The sequence below is a fragment of the Canis lupus genome, chromosome 5 (assembly GCF_003254725.2).
Source record: "Canis lupus dingo isolate Sandy chromosome 5, ASM325472v2, whole genome shotgun sequence".
Taxonomy (NCBI): Eukaryota; Metazoa; Chordata; class Mammalia; order Carnivora; family Canidae; genus Canis; species Canis lupus.
Genome location: NC_064247.1, coordinates 28,284,381 through 28,307,707, shown reverse-complemented (window position 1 = coordinate 28,307,707; position 23,327 = coordinate 28,284,381).

Below are 23,327 nucleotides of genomic sequence, written 5' to 3'. Positions count from 1 at the left end.
TTCAATTTCCAAGATCTATAGAGAATGTATTTAATTCTTAAATAATCCTAATTGCATTCTAATGGATTAAGTGTGCCTATTGGACACTGCATACATACCTTCTCAAAACTTGGAATCAGATTCAACACTGCAACCCTTGTTTCCTGTTCCACATTGATTTTCAGGAAGTAATTGCTTTTTATCACAGAAACTGCCAAAACCTGACTTTGCAAAGGTATGACATCAGTGAAAGGAACTCAACACAGTTTAATGTCAAAATATGAATTACCTGGAGCCAGAGCCTGCTAGGTTTCTCCCCCTCCCTGCTGAGGGTTTGCTCTGGGGGCTGAGATCACAACCAGCACAGAACATGCAGATGAGGTCCTAAACGCCAACACTCGCCTGCCTCATTCCCATGGGGGTGGGGGAAGCTGCTAGGGCTGTTTAAACTCGGCGGGTCAAGGACCTGGACTCAGGCAGACCTTTTACAAGTCTGGTAGGAGAGCAGGGGAATCTGCGGGTTTCATTCACTCCTTCGCTCACCCTCTCCATCCAAGGGTGGAGAGCTCACCATATATGAATGCTTCCGTATGTATCCACTGTCTTTTGCATTAATTTTTCCTCCTTTGGGTCACTCTCTTGGGCAAACATACAAGATTTCTCCTCTTAAAACTCTTTTCCTGGATCCACTTTATCTACTTTTCCTTTTAATTATTTCTCCACTTTTTTGTTATTCCCCCAAATTTTCTTCACTTCTTTGTCTTTCCCTGAGTGACTCCCACTATTGCCCATCCATAGTGAATTAGGTCTTTTCATCACTTCTCTGCAGTATTTGGCCCTGTCGGTCATCCCCTCACTGAAGTCTTCCCTGGACTGTAGGATGTGATAATCTGGTCCAACTCCTATCTCAACAGCCCCTTGTCCTGGATCCAGACTCCGTAGATCCTGCCTCTGTGGTGTCCACCAGCTATGACTTACTCAATAAAATCTCCAAAGGATCTATGAAAAGTCAAGAGTTGAAAGCACTGGGTTTCTTTTGTGCTTTGTTTGTTCATTTGTCTAAGTTAAATAGAGCTTCCTGGCAGGGAGGGAATTTACTCTTTTCCTGCTCCCCTCTGTCTCCCAGGCCCTGGCCCTGTGCTCAGCATGCTAGAGGTACCCAACAAGTATTGAGTAAAAGAATGTGTAGACCTCTCAAATGATTTATTTTGTCCTTGAACTATGAGGCCTGGAGGATTTTTTCCAACAAAAGTCCCTTGAAATCTTTTACCACTATCTTCACCTGGTTTATTCATTTGCTAGTCAGGAGATAATCATCTTACATCCCTTCTGCATTTTTCCATGTCTGCTACTGGCTTAGAATTTAACATTTTGGGCCAGATGCTCACTTCAAACAACCCCAGTGATACATATTTGATGTTAGATTAACCTGTTATGATTTGTGGGTGTAGTGGCAGGAGGCTACCTTTTGAATATGAATCAGGTATCTGCACTTTTATTAACTTATAGCAGGGTTATGTTTAACCACAAGAGGAAAGAAACACACCAATTATTCTCCTGGGAAATTTTAAGCAAGTATGAATAGAAAGCAGCTTTGTGGCATGAGTGACTTGAATCCCTGAATTGGCCTCCACACAAATGTTTGAAAGTCATAACTGTATTCATTAAAGACTATAAAACAGCACGGTGTTAACTTCACAACCAATAGGCTTTGTTATCAATGATGCAGATTTTATTATCTGCTAGTTCATAGCTAGCCTTATTAATTTGGAAGCTTTTTGCAGAAAGAGAAATGGATTCCATTTCTAAAACTTGCAATTATGAATTCTGTCCGTGCTTTTAGCTGCTCAGATATTTATACATGTCACTCAATGGGGCAATTTGCAATTCTGGATAGAATTCTGCTCTGGCTTAAAGCAGCAGGCTGTTTTTTCTCAACTGTACTATTCTCTTCCTCCTCTCCAATGGGACAACCATAGGCTTACCCATCTGCTTTATGTTCAACGAATCCCACATCAGGATACAAGAGTCGTGTTTTTTTCTGGTGAGACAGACACAGCTCTATTAAAAATAATTTTATGAACTTTCATTGAAGTCACTTGGAATAGAGCTTTTGGGGACAGGAAGGAGATAATTCCTTCATTAGTAAGTTTGAAGGGGCTGCGGTGCCACAGGTAGCAGGTTCCCAAAGGTGTCCTGGAACAGGCTTTCTAGAAGGGGCATTTGTGAGCTGATGGATGGGTCTGGGGTGGCTTCAGAGCCCTCCACCTCCAGCACTCTCCCTGGGTCTGGTTTTGTCCAGGGCCTCCTTACTGTGCAAACTTAGGTGCCATCTGAAACATCTAAGACAACCCAATGATAAAGAATGTGTTCCTTAGCCCTTTCTGTCCTATGGACCAACCTTTAACATACTTGTAGACATTTCAAGAAAAACTGCTATTGATGGGATGTATTTAGATTCTCAATTTCTTTTATAGAGCATTTTACCATTGAGTGAATGGCCATAGGCAGAGTCTCACATTCCATGCTTTAGTGTAATTTTTCCCTTTATTTTCTCTGAAAAGAATATTGGCATTTACTCAGAGCCAATGATGAAGTCCTGGTCACTAGGCTGCAGAATCTTTGCCCCTATCAAACAGCTCCCTGGTATCAGCCTCCTGCTTTTAAACTCATCTGAAATGATAAACTCTTCAAATTATTTGAAAATAGCTACAATTTCTTCTACAGACATTTATTGGCAATTGTGCCCACTCTATGAAGAGGAAGTATCGAGAAATGAACTTCGATGCTTGGTTTTATTGCTTACTTCGAGGCAAATGACTCAGTTTGGAAATTATAATGGTGCAGATATAGTGTAAACCATGGGTCTCACCCCGACCAGGCTTAGTAGAAAATAAATGTTTTAAAATAAATTACTGGAAAAATGCAGTAGCATGGGTGGCTTTTTTTTTTTTTTTTTTTTTTTAATAATGGAGGGACTATTTGGTTTGGGGGTCACATTCGTTTGGGAACTTGAATGAGCTGCTTATTCTGAGTGTCAATTTCCAGGGTCAGAGCTGGTGTGAGATTTAAGGAGATGAACGTTCTCCAGTTGCATAAATTCTATGCCACTACAGAGTCATGCATAGATTATTTTAATTAATTTAAATGTAGGTCTTTGACGCATGCCCTCAGAAACTTCAGCCTTATGAGTTGCCTATGTATTTTTTTTTCCAATATACATTTTTATGGGAGGTCTAATGGACACACAGTAAGCCATACTTATTTCAGGCATAGGATTTGCTAACTTTGACATATTTGTATACCCATTAATCCTGCACTACATAGCCCTTATCCCAGGAAGTTCCTCATGTCCCCTGGTCATTCCTTGTTCATGTTTTTAGGTTTGGAAGAAGCACTTTCTGTGCTGGTCCCCACATCTTGATTTTCTAAAGTATGTCACTTTATCATGGTTTTTATTTAATTTGCCACAGCTTAAATAATGACACTTTTATTCACAAAGTCATAATAATTCTTCTCTGCCACAGAAGTTCCAGATGATCAGTTTTATCCTTTTCAGGATTAAGTGGGATTCTAATGGTAGTTTTGCAGGTGCCTTCTCTCAAAGGGCATTTAGTGAGAAGTGGTGTGAGCCCTTAGCATCAGACCCCCTGCTCTATGATCCAGATGTAGGTAAGAAGCAAACCATTATAGGTTAACCAGAGTCCCTAAGATCAGCTTGACTCCAGTCAAGGCTCCCAGTCAAGACTCCAGTCAAGCTGATCTTGAGGAAACATGAGAACTACTGACCTGAAAAGACTTACCCATTTTTAAATGCCAAGTTATCCGTTAATGAAAGCAAAGGAATTCAGCAATAAGGTCATTTTTATCAAGTTACAAATCCCACTGGTTTTATGGTAGTCTCCTTAATGCATAGGCCACTTACAGCAGAGTAGTTAGAAACTTGGGCTTTGGAGTGTCACGGATCTTGGTTTGACTAGAGAAACCAAGAGGACCTTGCTTATCTGCAAGATGGGGATCCCGATGGCCCCAGTTTCATGGGATTGTTGGGGAAATTAAATTGGGTAATGCCTGTGTGCATTTGGCATAGTACACATAGCAATCATTTCATACATTATTTCAATGATGCGGAGGATGGTCTCACTCTGATAACGTCTCCGTGTGAAAAAAATATACATGCAAGGTCGAGGCTATAGGTCTTTCGTTAATTCACTGAGCACTTGCTGGCACTCCCCGCATCCCACATCCCTTTCTAGTCCTGGGCTGACTGGAGGTAAGTACTCAGATGCCACAAAGACATCAACCCTTGTCCTCAGTCTTGGTCAAACTGATTCCCTATAAGGTAGCCTCAGGGCAGGGTGCTCATGGCCCAAAGGAAGCTGGAGTTTTGTGCTTTAGCCCGGACTTCTCTCTAGCAGCTCTTCCCCTTGCGTGGACACTTTTATTCAAAACTGAAATGTCATGGGCACCAACCATGTTCTGGAAGCAATTTTCATACCCACGCTGGGCCTGTCCTAATGAATGAATGAATGAATGGGATGAAAAATCCAAAGTCAAAACTCACCTAAAAGAGTTGAACTGGTTTCAATGTGACTTTTTCAAGCCACTATTTTCTGAGTGGTTTGGGGGATGTGGAGAGGTAGAACCCAGTGATAGGATTTTAGGGGAAAAGACAATTATCAGTTATGGTTTAAGGGGATGAGATGATTATAAAAAGGGGCCCAAGGACCAAATCCACTCCCTGTGCAATTCCAGCCTCAGCCCACAGATTTGATGACAGACTTCCCAGAAACCAGGCTGTTGGAGAATGTTTGTAACTCATGCATTGTGAGTCCCAAACAGGTGAACCACAAAGTCCTCTCGGCCCCAAACAAATTTCCCAAACAAGGCAGAATTTAGTTCCAGGGCAGCAGCTCTGGAGATGAGAGGCTACCGATTGGAAGACTGGGAAGAACCAGAGAGGAAGAGTGTTTGATACAGACTCTTGTCCTCCTAGCCTCCAGTTAGTGGTGAGTGGACGGGAGGGGACAGGTCCAAGTTGGCAGAGACTCCTGCAGCTGAGCTAACTGGCAGCTATGCAGTAACCACCTGCCCTGTGGGCACTGAAGATACAGGAACAGGGAAGGAGAGAGTGGACGTCACAGAGTGGACGTTCCAGACTGAGGACACACGTGAGAACCCAGATCTGAGTTTTAGGTTCTATTAGACTATTTCCCCTGGAATAGTTCTGGAGAATCACCTGTCACTGACACATCCTATTGGCGTGGGTGGGGGAAACGCCTTGTCCTGGGAAAGCAGGAGATGCAGCTGGGCCTCCTTGTCCTGCTGTTCCTGACATGCGGGGTTTGGTGCACAGATACTGTCCTGTGCTGTTACAGACACTGCCATCATGCCAAAAAAAAAAAAAAAATCTTTGGAGAGCATGTAAAAAAGGAAACTAACGTTTATCAGGATCTGAAGGGCTTTCCTGAAGTGATGTGTGAGCCGATGGAGACTGAGTAGTGACAGGTGCTCGGCTTTCCTCTATCCCAGACGTCTGGTGCCATACGTCCTGCACAGCTGTTGTCAGGAACTCCTCATACAACCCCTTAAGCTGGTTAACGGGAGTAAATTTCATGGATAAGGAAATAGGCCCAGTAAATGTAACTGGCCAAGGTACACAACCAATAACTGGGAGACCAGGACTGAAGCAGTGTAAGCTCAGGATGCATTCTTCAACCACTAAAAATCAACTCTATAGAATATACGGGGGAGGGGAGGGCAAAAGAGTTACTCCTACAGAACAGCAGGTGTAAAGGTCCCGTGGTGGGAGGTAATTTGGTGTGTTAAGGAACACAAAGAGGCCAGTGTGGCTGGTGTGGAGGGAGCTAGCAACTGCAAAACAGCCCCCCCCACCTCCCTCACCCCCCAGCGGGCCGGGGAGTCTCAGCTGAAGAGTCAATCCTGCATCTCCTCAATGCAACTGAAATTGAGAACAGAAACAGCAGTATCAGTAGAATACAGAAAGGATCTTTTCAGTCTTTTATACTTAAGGCTGAAAACAGATGGAGATGGTTTTTCACTGTGTATAACAGTGCCAGAAAATAGACCTAATAATGTACGAAACAGACAAAGAAAACTCGAGTCAAGAGGAAACTTGGCAAAGACATTCTAGAACTATTGCCAGCTGACAACGTGACCCACACATTTCTGGGTACAGCTACCCCCAGCGCTCACCACAAACCAGCGACTGAAGTCAGATCTACACGCTGGTGGTAAAAACCCCGTAATTTGACACAGGTCGAGGGATAACCTAGCGACTTGCAGGGAGCCTTGGGGTTGTTTCACAGACGGGCTTCGCTGCTGTCAGCAGGCCCACCCAGCAGCGGCGCGGTGGGCTCCATCCCCGCAGCTGTCCGCAGCGTCCGGCCCCGCGCCAGGGCCCCTGGAGCACCGCGCACTCAGGAGAGTCTCCTCTCCAGGCCGGGAAAGCGGTGCAGAGCATGTCCGCAGGGAAGGCCCCGTTGGCCGGGCTGTGCGCGCCCTCAGGCTCATCAGGCCCAGCGCGTCCCGCTGGGACTTGCTTGCAAGTGACCGCAAGGTCAATGTCCTTGCTGTTCCTCGGACCCAACACCAGGGGGTGACCGAGGCCCATCTCACTCCGGCTTCTTCGCCCTGGAGACCTAACCTGCTGCATCCAGACCAGGAGGTAGAGGGGCAGGGCTCCCCCGAGCTCTGCTAACCCGCTGCCCTGCTCGCGTGCTCAGTGGGGTTATCACCGCCTCAGTGGAGCTGCCGTTCTTGGGTTTTTCTCTCCTCCTTTCCGGCATCTCCTAACAGTAAGCAGTTGCTCAGCATGTAGCAAACAGAAGCACTGTGCCCGTCCTGCCCCGCAGTGCTGTGGACTTTGCGCCTGGTGTCCCTTTCCTCATTGCACACACCCTGGCACCCCCACTCAGGTATTCTTCCGATATACTCATCCCCACGACTATTCAAGTGCCAAGAATTCCTTAGGCCAATGGCATTTGTGACTACTGAGACTTTCTATTTTCGCAAAGGCCCCCGTGGCAAAGCATCTCTCGAAAGGAATGTGGAAAGAAGAAATTCAGGGCGATTTTCCAGAAATTGCTTGGTGGCTTTGCAAATCACGCCTTGTGATTGCCTCTTAATGTTCCAGGTGCAAGTGACCACGCCTTCAGGGCTGTATTTTTCCATTAGCAAACACCAGCCTCTTTCTGCTACTCAGTCTGACACAAATGCATACAGTTAATTTTTTCTGTTTCTCCTTTGTCTGCAAAGCACTGAGAACATCACATCTTCTTGGATCCTGTAGTAGTGTTGGAGTCAAGGACATACAGTTGGACAGCTTAAGCCCAAGTTCATGAAAATTGATTTCTTCTTGCACCAGGTTACTGGAACCCTTAAACGAAGCACATACATGTGTGTATACAAAAGCCCTTGAGCAAGAGAGCCGTTCAACCACATGTTATTTTCTTTTGGTAACTACTTTTTTTTTAAAAATTAATTGTGACACATACCAAAATGTGTCCAAATCTTAAATACATCTCAAGTGAGGTCAAGTGAACATGCCAGAGAGCCATCACCAGCACCCCCAGCAGCCCTGTCTCAAGCTCTCCATGTGATTTGGCTGCGGGTCAAAGCTTTAGAAACTTTCTTCTAGTGTGGCAAATCCTTGTAGCCTGAAAACAGCATTGTAAACAACAACAAAACAGCATTGTAGTCGTGTTTGATGTACACTGGAGAAGAAAGTGGCACAGTGGGATCATGGGGGCAAGGACTAATCCTCACCCCATTTCTCCCTTAACTTTTTGGTAATTTAAACCTGTTCTCAGCTTTATTGGCCTGTGATTTATTTGCATGCAGTAAAACTCAGTTTTTTTAAGTACAATATTTTTAATACATATTTACAGTTGCTTCCTTAACTACCCACCTCCACTGCACCATTTCCCCAAACCATGTCAACACTGCTGGGCTGCTTACATCTCTTAAACCTGGGAGCACAGTTTCTGAGGACCAAACTGTGCCCTGTTCATCATTGGGTTCTTATTCCTCGACCAGACACAAATAAGAGGCTTCACAGGTATTTACTCCAGAAATGAGTGAATCAACCTGGACGAATAAAAATAAAGCCATGGAGAAGACTAATGGGTTGTAGGACGTGGGGATGGGTGGGTCCAAGTACTCTGCAAAAATGTGAGGCTCAAAGTGGAGTGAATCAGACCAATGTAGAACATCATCCCACAGTGCACTTGCTACATGTGGAGACACTCCTCCTGCCCAGTCAGTACCCCTCAGCCCACCTCAGAGCTTAACTGCAGTCAGTTCCTTGTAGGCTGAAGGCTTCCTGTGGATCTCTGCTTCAGGGCACTTCCTGAACACCTCAGGTCCTATTCCCCAAGGGGGCAGGACGGGAGTATGGGCAATTTATAACTCCAGGAACTCCAATTTATATCCCCAAGGCAGCAAGGGATATGGCTGATGGATGGGCTCTCCAGCTTTCCTCAGCCATTAGGGGCAAGTTCTGAGACTCACTCTACACATTATCAATCCTGGGCACCAGTCGCCCAAAGCAGGGACCAAGTCATTCATGCAAACTTCCTTCCCTGGCTGTTCTTCCTCTTCAGCCCATCCTCTCCACTTCCTTGGGTCGTCTTCTTAGGAGACTTGCACCCAAGTATTTGGCTCTGAGTCTGCTTTCGAAGAAACCCAAACTAAGGCAATAAGATTCTTCAGTTTGCATCTTTTTTGCTTTGTGAACTTGAGTGATTTCGTTTCATCTCTAAGAGGGTCTATTTGCTCATTTATAAAATATGGATAACCTGTTTATAGCAGCAAAGTCCACAATAGACAAGTTGTGGAAAGATCCCAGAGGTCCGTGGACAGATGAATGAAGAAAGATGTGGTCTATATACAATGGAATATTATTCAGCCACCAAAGAATGAAATCTCACCCTTTGCTATGATGTAGACGGAGCTAGAGGGTATTATGCTAAGTGAAATAAGACAGAGGAACACAGTTACATGATTATACTCATGATTATACTCAGAATTTAAGAAACAAAACAGGATCATTGGGGAAAGACAGGAAAAATAAACAGATGGAGACAAACTATAAGAGACTCTTAACACTAGGAAACAAACAGCATTGCTGGAAGAGAGGTTGGTGGGGGGAAAGGATAATTGGGTTATGGGCATTAAGGAGGCAGGTGATGTGATAAACACTGGGTGTAACACACAATTGATGAATCACTGACCTCTTCCTCTAAAACTAATAATACAGTATGTGTTAATTGAATTTAAGTAAAATACAATTTTTAAAAATTGGGATAATCACAATACTTAAGATTATTGTGTGAAAACCTCAAGTACTTGTCATATTGGAGGAACTTAGTAAATAATGGCTATTTATAGATACTACTCTTATTTGGTACATTACTTTCCTACTTAAATTTCCAAGGAGACAGAAGGACTTTGCAAGTGCCCTAGGTCTGCTTCCCAGGAATTAAACACTGAGCGACCACTTTGGGAACCACTCTGGTAGGTGGTAGAGAAACAGCAGTGAACAAATCAAGGAGCTTGCCTTTAAGGAGCTTATGTTCCAGGGGCAAGGATTTGGATCATTATCAAATAATGACATCAATACAGAATAAGGAGGAAGGATTAGAACAACAGAAAATGCAGGGTAATGAGTATAGAAGGGAACTGATATGGGGCATAGAGGTGATCATTTACAGAAGAGATCAGCAAGTCCTCTCTGGTAAGAGCCTTTTTTCTGGCTTTGAGATAGATATTTATGGTGTTAATTATAGCTGAAGTGAGATACAATCACACCGTATGGATTGAAGGTATACAACATGATGATTTGATACACACATATTGTGAAAGAATTACTACCATAATGTTAATTAACACACTCATCATCACATAATTACTTATTGTGGAGAGAACTTTCAATAATTGCTCTCTTAGAAATTTTCAAATACATAATATACATCATTAACTACAGTCAGCATGCTGTCTATCGGATTCCAGAACTTTTTTGCCTTCTGATTTTAAGTTTGTATCCTTTGAGCAACATCTCATTACCTGCCCTCAACCCACCCACATGCAACCACCATCCCACCACTGTTTCTATGGGTTTCGATATTCTAGATTCCACATGTGAGATCATCTAGCAAGTCTTTTGTGGGGCTCACTTGGAATAATGCCTCCAAGTTCCATCTGTTACAAATAGGATTTCTTTCTTCTTTATAGCTGAATAACGTATGATATATGTACACACATGCATGTTAGTCACACTTTACCTGTTCATCCATCAATGGACACTTAGGTTGTTTCTGTGCCTTGGCTACTGTAAATAATGCTGCAATGAACATAGGAATACAGATAGCTCCTCAAGACAGTGATTTTAATCTTCCTTACATATATATCCTACAGTGGGATTGCTGGTTTATGAAATAGTCTTAATTTGAGGAACGTCTGTACTGTAAATCCCAGTGGCCACACCAGTTGACATCCCGCCCACAGCACACAGGGTTCCCTCTTCTCTCTGTGCTGTCCAGCACTTGCTGTCTTGATAAGGGCACGTTTGAGCAAAGACTCAAAGTGATTAAGGGAGCCAGCCATAGGGCTTCCTCCAGGAAGGACCAGACCGATGAGAGGGAAAAAGACAGAAACACACTGTGATCCTGGAATCACACAGGGGTCAGGGGAGGGAGAAAGCCACAAGGAGAGTGAGACTAGATTTCTATTCTCACCGCTAAGGCAGCAGCAACGAGACGGTCTTGGACTTCATAACTCCTAGCATGGGCTTTGAATTTCACTTAGAGTCTTCAGTAGAGAGGTAGTACTACCTGAATTATGTGTTCAAAAGGATCTTCTGGCTGCTCTGTGGGGGAAAAGGTGAGAATGAAAGCTCGAAGGCTAGAGAGGAGGCAGGAGAGAAGTGACTGGTTTGGCCCAAGTAGCTGTGGAAGGGGTAAGAGGTGTTGGATTCTTCCAGAGGGATTTGCCTATGACTTGATGCAGGCTACTCAAGATAGACAAGACCCAAGGACCATCCAATATTTTCAGACTAAGTAACTAGAGTACTGAATATGTCATTTACCAATTTGGGGAAGATTGGGGAAGGAATAGGCTTCTCTAGATAAAGTGTTGGGTTTTGCAAATGTTAGGCTTGTAATACTCATTACTCATCCCAGCAGAGAATACCACAGTGTATTGGTTGAGAGCATAGATTCTAGAGCTAGATCTCCTGGTTCAGGTCCCAGCTTTGTCCCTAACTTGCTGAGTGACCTCATGATACATACTTATCTGTCCTCAGTTTTCTCATCTGTAAAATGGAACTAATAGTAAATTATGAGAATTTAAGGAGTTAATACACATAGATTGATTAGCATGGGGCATGACATGAGGTAAACATTATGTAAGAACATGTCAAAATATTGGGTGGGCATACATAGGGTGCTGGAATTCAGAATAGAGGTCTAGGCTATAGGTAGCAATCTGGAATCAGAGTATAGGTTCTACTTTAAGCCATATGATAGATGAGGTCATCTAGGGAATTAAAGTATATAGACAAAGTAGCATCACTGGATACCATCCTGGGGCAGGTCAAGGTTAAGATGAAGAGAATGTAAAGGATCCAAATCTACAAGTTGTTGATTTACTTTTAAGAAGTTAACATTTTGTGTGTGCCTTCATATTACTTCTTGAAAATTCAGCTGAGTGACTTCCAAAGGGCAGCATTCACTTGAAAACGTGTCTGCAGTGGGACCTGCCATGGAGCTGATCCTGAAATAACACTTGTCATTCTAAGTAGGCAGCTGGTGTGTAGAAACCAACAGCCACACATTACATATTTTATTCCCATGAATAAGCAGGGGCAAGACTGGGAGACAATTTTTTTCAAGGCCAGGGTAGCTTTCAAAGTATTCCCTTTGCGAGTCAACATGTCTATTAAATACCCCTCATTTCAATCTGTTGCTTTTTCATATGCTATTTTTGAGTAGTTATCAAATTAGAATTATAAAAGAAAAATCAGTTTCTATCTTTTATGTGTGACATCTGTTCCTAATGGTGGCAACACAGATAACATATTTGCCAGTCTAACCATTTTTAAAAGTGTAGTTCAGTGCATGGACACCATTCACCCCACCATCTACTTCTAAACCTCCTTCATCTCCCAGAGAAGTTCTGCATCATTAGGCATTATCTGATCCCCCTCTCACTCAATTCTCTGCTAACTGCTAATAGACCTTCTCTATAATATTGATCTGTTCTAGATATTTTAAGTAGATAATAGGCTATTTGTCCTTCTGTCAGATGACTTATTTCCCTTAGCATAGATTTATCCATGTTGTAACATGTATCAGCACTAATATTTTTTTCTAGCTCACCCACAGCCCATAGTATGAATAGATCACATTCTGTTCATCCATTCATCTGCTGATGGACACTTGGCTCATTTCCACCTTTGGCTACTGTGAATGATGCTGCAATGAATACTGGCATACAAGTGTCTCTGTGTTCCTGCTCTCAATCCCTCTGGGTATACACCTAGAAGTAGAATTGCTAGGTCATATGGTACCTGAGGTGTTTTTGTTTATTTGTTTTTTTTTTTTTAATTTATGATAGTCACAGAGAGAGAGAGAGAGAGGCAGAGACATAGGCAGAGGGAAAAGCAGGCTCCATGCACCAGGAGCCCGACGTGGGATTCGATCCCAGGTCTCCAGGATTGCGCTCTGGGCCAAAGGCAGGCGCCAAACCACTGTGCCACCCAGGGATCCCTATTTTTTTTTTTTTTTTTTGCAATAGCCCAAATGCTTTCCACAGCAGCAGCACCACTATGCATTCCCACGAGCAATATCCAAGGGTTCCAATTACTGTGCATCCTTGCCAACAGTTGTTACCTTCCTTCCCCCTCATTATAGACATCCTAAGTGGGTACTTCTTAGTCTCTCATTATGGTTCCCATTTACATTTCCTTCCTGACTATAAGGGTGAACATCTTCTCATCTGCTTATTGACCACATGTATAAGTTCTTTGGGAAAATGGGCAAAGGACTTGGATAGACATTTTTAAATTTGCATTTGTCTTTTTGTTAAGTTGTAGGAGTTCTTTCTATATTGCAGAAATTAATCCATTATCATGTATATGGCTTCTAAAAAGTTCTATCCCACTTTTATAGGTTATCTTTTTACTTTTTTGTTAATGCACAGAAGTTAGTTTTCATGAAATCCAATTCATTTCTTTTGTTCTTTGTGCTTTTGATGTTATAGCTAATAATTTGTTGGCAAACCCAAGGTTATGAAGATTTACTATATTTTCTTCTAGGAGTATTATGGTTTTACTTCTTATATTTAAGTCATTAATCCATTGAGTTAATTCTTTTGTATGATGGGGGTAGATAAAATCGCATTTATCTTGCCCTGGAAATCTAGTTGTCCTAGTACTGTCTGTTAAGGAGACTATTCTTATCAAAAATCAACTGATCATAAATACGTAGATTTTTGGATTCTCAATTCTATACCACTGATCTACATATCTATAAATATCACACAGTCTTGATTATTGTAGCTTTAAGTTTTGAAATCAGAAATCTGTCTTTCATCTTTGTTCTCTTTCTCAAGACAGTTTTGTTTTTTTAAAGCCTTTTGTAACTTCTTGTGAATTTGAAGATCCACTTTTTTTTTCATAAATGGAAAAGAGGCCCTTAGAATTTTGATAGTGGTTACTTTGAATCTGGAGATTACTTTGGGTTCTATTGATATCTTAATATTAAATCATCCTATCCATGAACATGGGATATCTTTCCATTTATTTAGATCTCCATAACTTCTTCCAACAATGTTTTGTAGTTTTCCGTGTATAAATCTTTCACCTCCTTGGTTAAATCTACTTCTTGGTGTTTGATTCTTTTAGATATTATTCTAAGTGAAATTTCAAATTCCTTTGCAAATTTTTCATTGATAGGGTATGGAAACAAATGGGTTTTTATGTGATTTTAAACTTTACTGCTTTATTGATTAGCCATAAAAACTTTCTTGTGTGTATTTCTTTGGAATTTTCTATATATAGGATCAGGTCATCTGAATAGAGTTTTCCTTCTTTAGGATGTGAATGTTTTTTATCTCTTTTCCTTGTCTCATATCTGTGGTAGGACTTCCACTGCAATGTTGAGTATCAGTGAAGTGTATGTCCTTGTCTTGTTCCTGATTTTAGGGATCAAGTTCAAAGTCTTTCACATTTTTCATAGATGTTCTTTGCCATGTTGAGGAAGTCTCTTCTATTTCTAATCTTCTGAGCATTTTTAATCATGAAAAGCTGAATTTTGTCAAATGCCTTTTCTCCATCAGTTGAAATGATCCTGTGGATTTTTTCCTTGATTGTAATAGTGTAGTGTATTACCACTGACTGACTTTCTTAGATTGGACCAATTTGGTTCATGATAAATCCTACTGGGTCCTAGCAATATGTGTTTAATATGCTGTTGGATTCAGTATGTTAGTATTTTGTTGAGGATTTTTGCATCTATATTCACAACAAGTATTTGTCTATAAGTTTATGTTTTCTGTCTTTGATATCATGGTAATGCTGGCTTTATAGAGTAGGAAAACTTTCCTCACTCCTTTTTTCTGAAGACTTTGGCAAAGATTTGGGGTAATTCTTAAATGTTTGTTAGAATTCACCAGGGAAACCATCTGGTCCTAGATTCTCTTTGTTGAGAGGTTTTTCATTATTAATTTAAAATCTTTTTAAAATTATAGGCATTTATGGCTATCAATTTGAGTACTTTTTTTTCTGTGTCCCACAAATTTTGTTATGTTGTATTTTCATTCAAAGTATTTTCTGTGTCCCACAAATTTTGTTATGTTTGTATTTTCATAATAAAGTATTTGTTATGTTGTATTTCATTCAATGTCCCTTGTCATTTCTTCTTTCACCCATCAGTTGTTTAAGAGTATGTTATTCAATTCCCACCAATTGTGTATTTTCATTTTTTCCTTCTGTGACTGATTTCTAGCTTCATTCAGCTGTGGTCAGAGAAAATACTTCCCATCATTTAAATATTTTTAAATTTATTGAGAGCTGTTTTGTGGTGTAACATAAGGTCTAGTCTGGTGAATATTCCACATGCACTTGAAAGGAGGGCAACATTAATGGGTTCCCAGGATTCTCAGGTCTGCTTTCTCCATATTTTTAAGTACTCTCAATGTCCCTTGTGGGGCTTGAACTCATGATCCCAAGATTAGGAGTTACATCCCGTACCAACTGAGCCAGTCAGGAACCCCATCACATGCATTTGAGATTAATGTGTGTTGTTCAGTGGAGCATTCCATATATGGATGATTATTCATAGTTTAATCCATTTACATTTGAAATGCTTACTGATAAAGGACTTATGTCTACCATTTTGATGTTTGCTTTTTATATGCTTTACAGCTTCTAAGTTACCTTGAGATCAAATAGAATGGAAAAAGGTTTACAATTACCACAAGTAAAAAATAAAAAACAATGACAACAACCTTCTTTAGCCTTTAGGCAACACTAGTTTAGAAAGATCCCCTTTGTGAGCTGAAGACCATTGGGCTTTAGCACAGTGGTTTACTACCCTCCTAGCTCCTTGGGTCCTAAAAGCCAAAATTAAAGAATAATTTTCACCAGTGCAATTCAACATAATTCAGCTATATTTTCCTTTTAAAAGAGCATTCAAAAACTAATGTAGGGATCCCTGGGTGGTGCAGCGGTTTGGCGCCTGCCTTTGGCCCAGGGCGCGATCCTGGAGACCCGGGATCGAATCCCACGTTGGGCTCCCGGTGCATGGAGCCTGCTTCTCCCTCTGCCTGTGTCTCTGCCTCTCTCTCTCTCTCTCTCTCTGTGTGACTATCATAAATAAATAAAAATTAAAAAAAAAACAAAAAAAACCCACTAATGTATGTGAAGCTCCTAATGGAATTTATGATAGACCATTGCATTTTCTCATTTTGATGGAGACTTGTGTTTAGCAGGTAACATCCATTAACTACCTGGGTCTTGAGGAGCCTTAATACATTTCATTTTCTTATGGAGCCTTCAACCACTTAAATCTGTAGCCACCCAGGTTTTTCAGATGGCATCTTCGGCATTTCTGAGTGAGCTTCTTCATTTCTTCACCACAAACTTACTGAAATCACCCTGTAGTTCTTGAACATAGAACAGAAGGATCCTCAGCTTTCCAAGGCCTTCCAGAATAAAATATAACCATCACTCAGCCTACATCTATGTATTTATCTTTGTGATTAAAAATAAAACAGAACAAGAACTTTTCTTTTTGGTCACAGACATGAAGTTAACTTGAAGAGTGAATGCTTACTCTTCTGCATTTGAAAAATGTCAAAACAAAAACAAAAACAAAACAAAACACCCAAAAAACTCCAACCCTACACCAAACCACAAAAAGCCAACACCAAAGGTATCAAACATACAAGCAGAAATAGTCATCTTTGAGTCACAGTGAAGGGGAGGGTATGCATACCTGGAGCCATAGGCCTCCTGTTGGTCTTCATTCCACAATTCTGCCTACCAGTAGTTGTCCACCTTGGCTACGTTAGCATCACCAGGGAATTATTACCAATCCTGATTGCCAGGCTCCTCACCAGGCCAATTGGAGTAGAATATCTGGGAGTGGAACAGAGGCATTAGTACATTTGAAAATTCCTGAGGCAATTCCTTTTTTTTTTTTCCTGAGGCAATTCTGATGTGTAGCCAAGTCTAGAACTAATGCAAGGAAGAGCAAAGACACTGAAGCAGAGCCTATTCCATATTTGAAAGCAGTTTTTTTTCCCTTCCATGAAGAACATCCCAGGATGGTAGGCATAGCTAGATAGCTGGATTAATATCACTTCCTTTACTTTGCTGTCATTTAACAGGGTTAAAACAAAAGGTGAGATTTTTGAGGTCATGAAAATGTTAGCAGGCTTTATTTTTAAAAAATAAAACAGACTGCGTAGAACCAAGCAACTTGATATTTTGTAATTTGACTTCCAAGAAGATTTTCCCTGGGAATTATGCCAGAGGTCAAAAGAAAGAAAAATAAGAATTACCCCATTCCCTACTTTGAAAAGTTAAATGATTAGAGAAAAATCTGTGGGGAATATTTCATTCCTTTCATTGTGTGTACCCTCTATTCTATTGGGAGAGAACAAAGGGAATTAATTAAGAGGCTCTCTGTAGCAACTCCTCTTTGTCTGATTATGACTTGAGGAGATCAAAATGTTGCTACTCAGAAGATCAGAATTATAAAGAATTTTCCCCCCTCTCTATTTCAGGGAGCTCTCATTGTCCTCATTTGGTGTATTTGAGTCTGAAAGTTAATGGATTTAGATATTAAAAAAATCAAATGAAGAATCAAAACACTATAGAAACTGCCAAGGTATCAGCTAGTCATGAATACATCTTGGAAAGTAACATTCAAAATTGGTGCAATGAAGATCAAGTGATGAATGGCTAAATAAAAATGATTGTGGTTTCCAGAGAGAAAGGACTCACCCATTCTAATTTTTCAGGTTTTTACATTTTGCTGTAAGCAAACTTAATTCCAGCAAGGTACTTCCTTATAAGGAAGACCCCTTCATCCTCCTGTGCATATGGAGACCAAGTGCAGGATGGAATCCTGAGAAGAGTGTTTTTGTTCTCACCAGTGGGATCTACTGACCAGTGAAGACTCGCCCCTTGGCTCCATCTGAGCAGGAAGCCCTGAGCATGACCAACTTGCAGGGCACAGCAGGAATAGAAGAGCAGATATTAGATGAAGGGAAGGCAGACTCACCCAGGGGTGAGTCCCTTGTTCAAGTGGAGATGATATGGAAATTCCATTTTCCCAGTAACCTCCCATTTCCAGTTTTAGACATCATAGTGTAAAAATGGAACTAGAATTAGCATTCTTGAGAGTGTCCTCCAGGTTTCCTAGAACCCTTAGAAATCTGGAACATTACCATAGGACTAACATCTTTCAGAGCCAAAGATATAGCTTACATATCAGGTTTTAGGGGTGAGGAAGAAAAAAGGACATTTTAAACCAAGGCCAAAACTGCAAGTTTTAGCACATAAGGGAAGAATTAAGTGGAGGGGAAGGAAAGGCAGAGATGAGGAGTACTAACAATCGGGATTTTTTATATCTGAGGTGTGGTGCAAGTGTGCTTGTGTGTTTATCATCAAGTGAAGAGAGGCTCAGATGGGTTAAGAGACTTGCCTACATCTGGTCTGCTAGAAAGTGGAGGAACTGCAGTTCAACCCTACTCCCTTGGGCTCCAGATCCCCTGTCTTTTGCATGATGCCACTGCTAGCTCACAGAAGAGAAAAATATACAAAACAGAGGTACAAGATGACACCACACCTCTTCACTCTAACCCCTCATTGCCCAGATGGGGTTATGATGTACAGACACTCCATTAACTTGGTCAAAATATACCAATCAATATCCCTACTCCCTCTTGCCACCACAGTGCACAACGGTAGTACAGGTCATACTTCTGCACATAGAGCCTTCCAGGGCTGGCTGTGCCCTGGCCCCTCATTTCCTCAAGGCTGAACAGTCACCTCTGCCAATGCTGTAAGGACTGTCCAGCTGCTGACAACTCCTCCTAACCTCCTCAATGCCCAGGGCTTTTGAGAGCTCAACATTTGGCTAAAGGTGCACAGATGGGTCCAGAAAGTTTATGGTCCTGGAGCTGAGGACAGAAAAGGCATTCCAGAGGGATGATGACTGAGCCCCAAGCCTTATGACTCCTCAAATAGATGAAAGTTGTGTTAACTACAGATCAAACATTTAGAGTGGTCTCTGGATTTAGAATTGGCTTGAGAACTATTTGACTCACATTAAGATGTTATGTATGACTATTGAAGATGTGTAAGGCCTTTATGGGTACATAGCTCATATCATCTTCATACTGACTCCACGTGAAGTCTTGGCTTCCTTTAGGTGAAGTTAATGTTCAGACAGATTGGGAAACTTGTCCAAATCCACACAGTTAAATTGTAGAATGAAAACCCCCATTATCTGTTGTACATCTGACTGCTCCTCTGAGAGGATGTAGATGCAGTGTGTGTGGACCCATCTGGCAAACTGATAACACTTGGAGATGAATAGAAAAAAATGATAACACAAATGAACAAGGTCTTTAAAAAATGTGCAAATCACACTATCATGAAGATCCTATATGCAGGTCTTATATACAGTTCTACTTCATGTTTTTATATGAATGGCTTCCCATTTAATGGATGTACTTACTGGATCCCAGGTTACTGGGTATCTAAATGGTTTCCAGCTTTCTGTTATCACTAAAAATGTTGCAGTTAATTTTCTTGCATGTGATTTTGGCTTAATATACTAGTTTATAGATTTTTAGCAGAATTGCTAAGTCAGAGTTTAAGTGTTCCAAACATTTGAAGGGCACTTGGGCAACGTCCGTCAGAGTTGGCTCTACTTACATTCCCAGCAAAACTTGTTAAAGTGCTTATTTCACCACAAATATTGGAATACTGGGCATTATCAAACTTATAACTTATCCCCCCCCCATTTGAGGGAGAAAACATGGAATCTCATTTTTTGAGATATAATTCACATGCCATAAAATCTGCCCTTTTAAGGAGTACAATTTAGTGTTTTTTAAAGTATATTTATGTTGTGCAATCACTATTATATCTAATTCGAAAACACTTGTCACCCTGGAAGAAAACCACGCTCATTAGCAGTCTCTCTGCCTTCACCCAGCCCTTGGCCAACATACATTTACATTCTGCGTCTATGGATTTGCTCATTCTAGACCTTTCATATGCATGGAATCATATGCAAACTGATGTCTGGGTTCTTTCACTCAGCTTAATGTTTTCAAGGTTCACCCATGTTGTAGCATGGGTCAATACTTCCTCTTTATGGTTGAATAATCATACTCCATTGGGGGGATATGTTGCAATTTGTTCACCAGTTGATAGACATTTGAATGGTTTCTGCTTTCTGACAATGTGAACAATACCTTGTGAACATTAATGTACTAGTTTTTGTATAAAGATGGGTGTTTGGTTCTCTTGGACATATGCATAGCAGTGGAATTGCCAGGTCATGTGTGAGTTCCATTCCACATCGGAGGAACCACCAAATTTGTCCAAAGTTGCTGTAACATGTTACATTTCCACTATGAATGTACAAGTGCTCCAATGTTTTTACAGTCTCACCAATACTTGTTATTGCCTGTTTTCATTAAAGCCATCCTAGTGGGTATGTAATACCTTGGGATGGACTGATGGACATTTCCCTAAATAAAGGTGCTCCAATCCCATTCTGGCATCTCCAGGGATGGCCTGGCTTTGGTTTATCACCATGGTTTGACCTGTTGGTTTTTGAGGCTCCTGTGGACCTGAATCAGGGAAAGAGGAAAGATGCAAAATGGTAAGTTCACAAAACTTGCTCTTCTTACTTCTTATATTTTGCTGTATTTCTTTAGAAAACTCTGGATTGCAGGAAGCCCTTTCTTAATTTCCACAGTCATGAAAAAGTAGGGCTTTACAATGTTTGCCAGTTCTCATTGCTCTTTTTTATTATTTATTAGAGATAGAGATAGAGATAGAGATAGAGATAGAGAGAGAGAGAGAGAAACAGGCTCCATGCTGGGTGGGACTCGATTCCGGGGCAGAAGGGGTGCTAAACCACAAGCTATGGGGGCTGCCCTCTCATTGCTTTTATGGAGAAGAAAACTTCAGACATCTTTCCTCTGCCATTTTTACTGATGTCACTCCCACTTAGAATGAGTATTTACAAAGTTCAAAATTTGAGTTTCAAATAACCATTTTACAAGTGTACTTTTGGACACTTTATTGTGCTTATTAGAGAGAGCCTAAAATAGTTCCTCTCACCACTTGCAACTACTTGCAATAATACAGAGCTAGGCCAGTTCTAACAATCATGCAACCGCCCATTCATGCCATGAATTTGAGCATTAGCCAGTCCTGCCACCTTCAAACTTCCTGTTTACCAGCTCATACTATGAAACTGCTGTCATTGCAGCCACTAAATGTTAAGAGCCCAAAGATATGGACACTATCTAGAAGGCTCCAATTGGAAATTCTCAGTATTATAAAGCTTTCCAAAGAGGACTCATTCCCTATTAGATTATCTATTTGATGGACAACTTGGTCCCCAAGATGGTAAGACAAACAAGATGTAGGACAGTAACAGAGCATGTCTAAGCCTGGAGGAGCTTCAGAAGGCAAAAAGGAGGGATCACAGTATGATAAGGAAACAGTAATTCTTGCAGTTTTAAACACTTCCAATTTACCCCAGGTGGCTTTGCAGTATTGGATTGCTCATCTTTTTTAGTCTCACAGTCTTTCTTGGGAAGTTGTGTGAAATAATCCTTGCTCTGTAGGGTTGTCACGAGGATGAAATGTGTATGGTGTGGTCTGCTATGGGACATAGCATAGACAAAGTGCAGGTCCAGATTTGATGAGTAAATAGGGCTGTAGCAGGGAAATGGAGGCCTGGAGGGGCCCTGTGATGGAGGAGACATGGGGCCACCCCTTCTTGTGGGATGTCAGCTCAAGAGCTAGAACCCTATGCCTCCGCAGCCAGAGCTCAGAACCTAATAGAGGAACTGATGCACAACAGACACCATGTGAAATACTCGGCTAGCCTTTGTCCTTTCTACTTCCATAAAACAAGATGCCACCAACTCCATCAGTCCGAGTTAAGGACTCCTTCCCAACAGCTCTGCAGCCTGCAACCACGTCCTCTCACTGCCCTCTCAGGACAGCATCTCAGCTCCTGTTGTATTGGAGAGGGGAGCTTTTTCTGGCTTAGTAATGATTAAACTCAAAACTAACAGCTGTCAGATTGCAACTCCAACCAAGCTGACAGACAGGCTCCTCTTGCTTTTTAATTGGCACCATGTGAGCTGTAAACTGCACAGTGCAGATGAGTTAAATACCAGGCTGTGGCTGACATTCCCTTGTTGATAAAATTCAGCAAGCTCGGCCTCAGGAATATTCCAGGAAGAACTACAGACAGTGCCAATTGGAGGAACAAAAACCTTCCCATGATTTTCTCTCCCTTTTATCTCTGCAGTTGCACAAAATACTACAGTGTAGACAAAGGTAGGCCATGATGATTCCCATGTGAAGACAAGCTTATTATTGATGAGGTCAACAGTCAAGATTGCACAGACAGGTGTCACATAGCCCCTTCAGAGCTCCAGCAAATAAAGTTATCTAATCTGCAGGGACAAGTATTTCATATTGATCCAGGTACTTGGGCCAGCCATGCTGTCTCCTAGAGGCAGGTTGCAGGAAGCAATCATATCTGGCGGCATCACAATGCCAGATTTCAGGTTGTACTACAAAGCTGTGGTCATCAAGACACTGTGGTACTGGCACAAAAATAGACACATAGATCAATGGAACAGAATAGAGAACCCAGAAGTGGACCCTGAACTTTATGGTCAACTAATATTCGATAAAGAAGGAAAGACTATCCACTGGAAGAAAGACAGTCTCTTCAATAAATGGTGCTGGGAAAATTGGACATCCACGTGCAGAAGAATGAAACTAGACCACTCTCTTGCACCATACACAAAGATAAACTCAAAATGGATGAAAGATCTAAATGTGAGACAAGAGTCCATCAAAATCCTAGAGGAGAACACAGGCAACACCCTTTTTAATTCAGCCACAGTAACTTCTTGCAAGATACATCTGTGAAGGCAAAAGAAACAAAAGCAAAAATGAACTATTGGGACTTCATCAAGATAAGAAGCTTTTGCACAGCAAAGGATACAGTCAACAAAACTAAGACAACCTACAGAATGGGAGAAGATAGTTGCAAATGACCTATCAGATAAAGGGCTAGTTTCCAAGATCTATAAAGAACTTATTAAACTCAACATCAAAGAAACAATCTAATCATGAAATGGGCAAAAGACATGAAGAGAAATCTCACAGAGGAAGACATAGAAGTGGCCAACAAGCACATGAGAAAATGCTCCGCATCACTTGCCATCAGGGAAATACAAATCAAAACCACAATGAGACACCACCTCACACCAGTGAGAATGGGGAAAATTAACAAGGCAGGAAACCACAAATGTTGGAGAGGATCCTGTGGGCAGGCATGCTCAGTCCCAGGCCACAGCCAGGGTTTTGATGGCCAGATTGAACACTTGACTTCAGTTAAGCCCTAAATTTTGAATGAAGCACACTTATTTATTGCATTTTTATGCTCTAACTCTGATACCCCTAGCCAGGATGGATAATCCTTCTAGAGAGAAGGGGGTAGTGAATCACTGGGACCAATATTACAGTCTACTAATGCATCTGT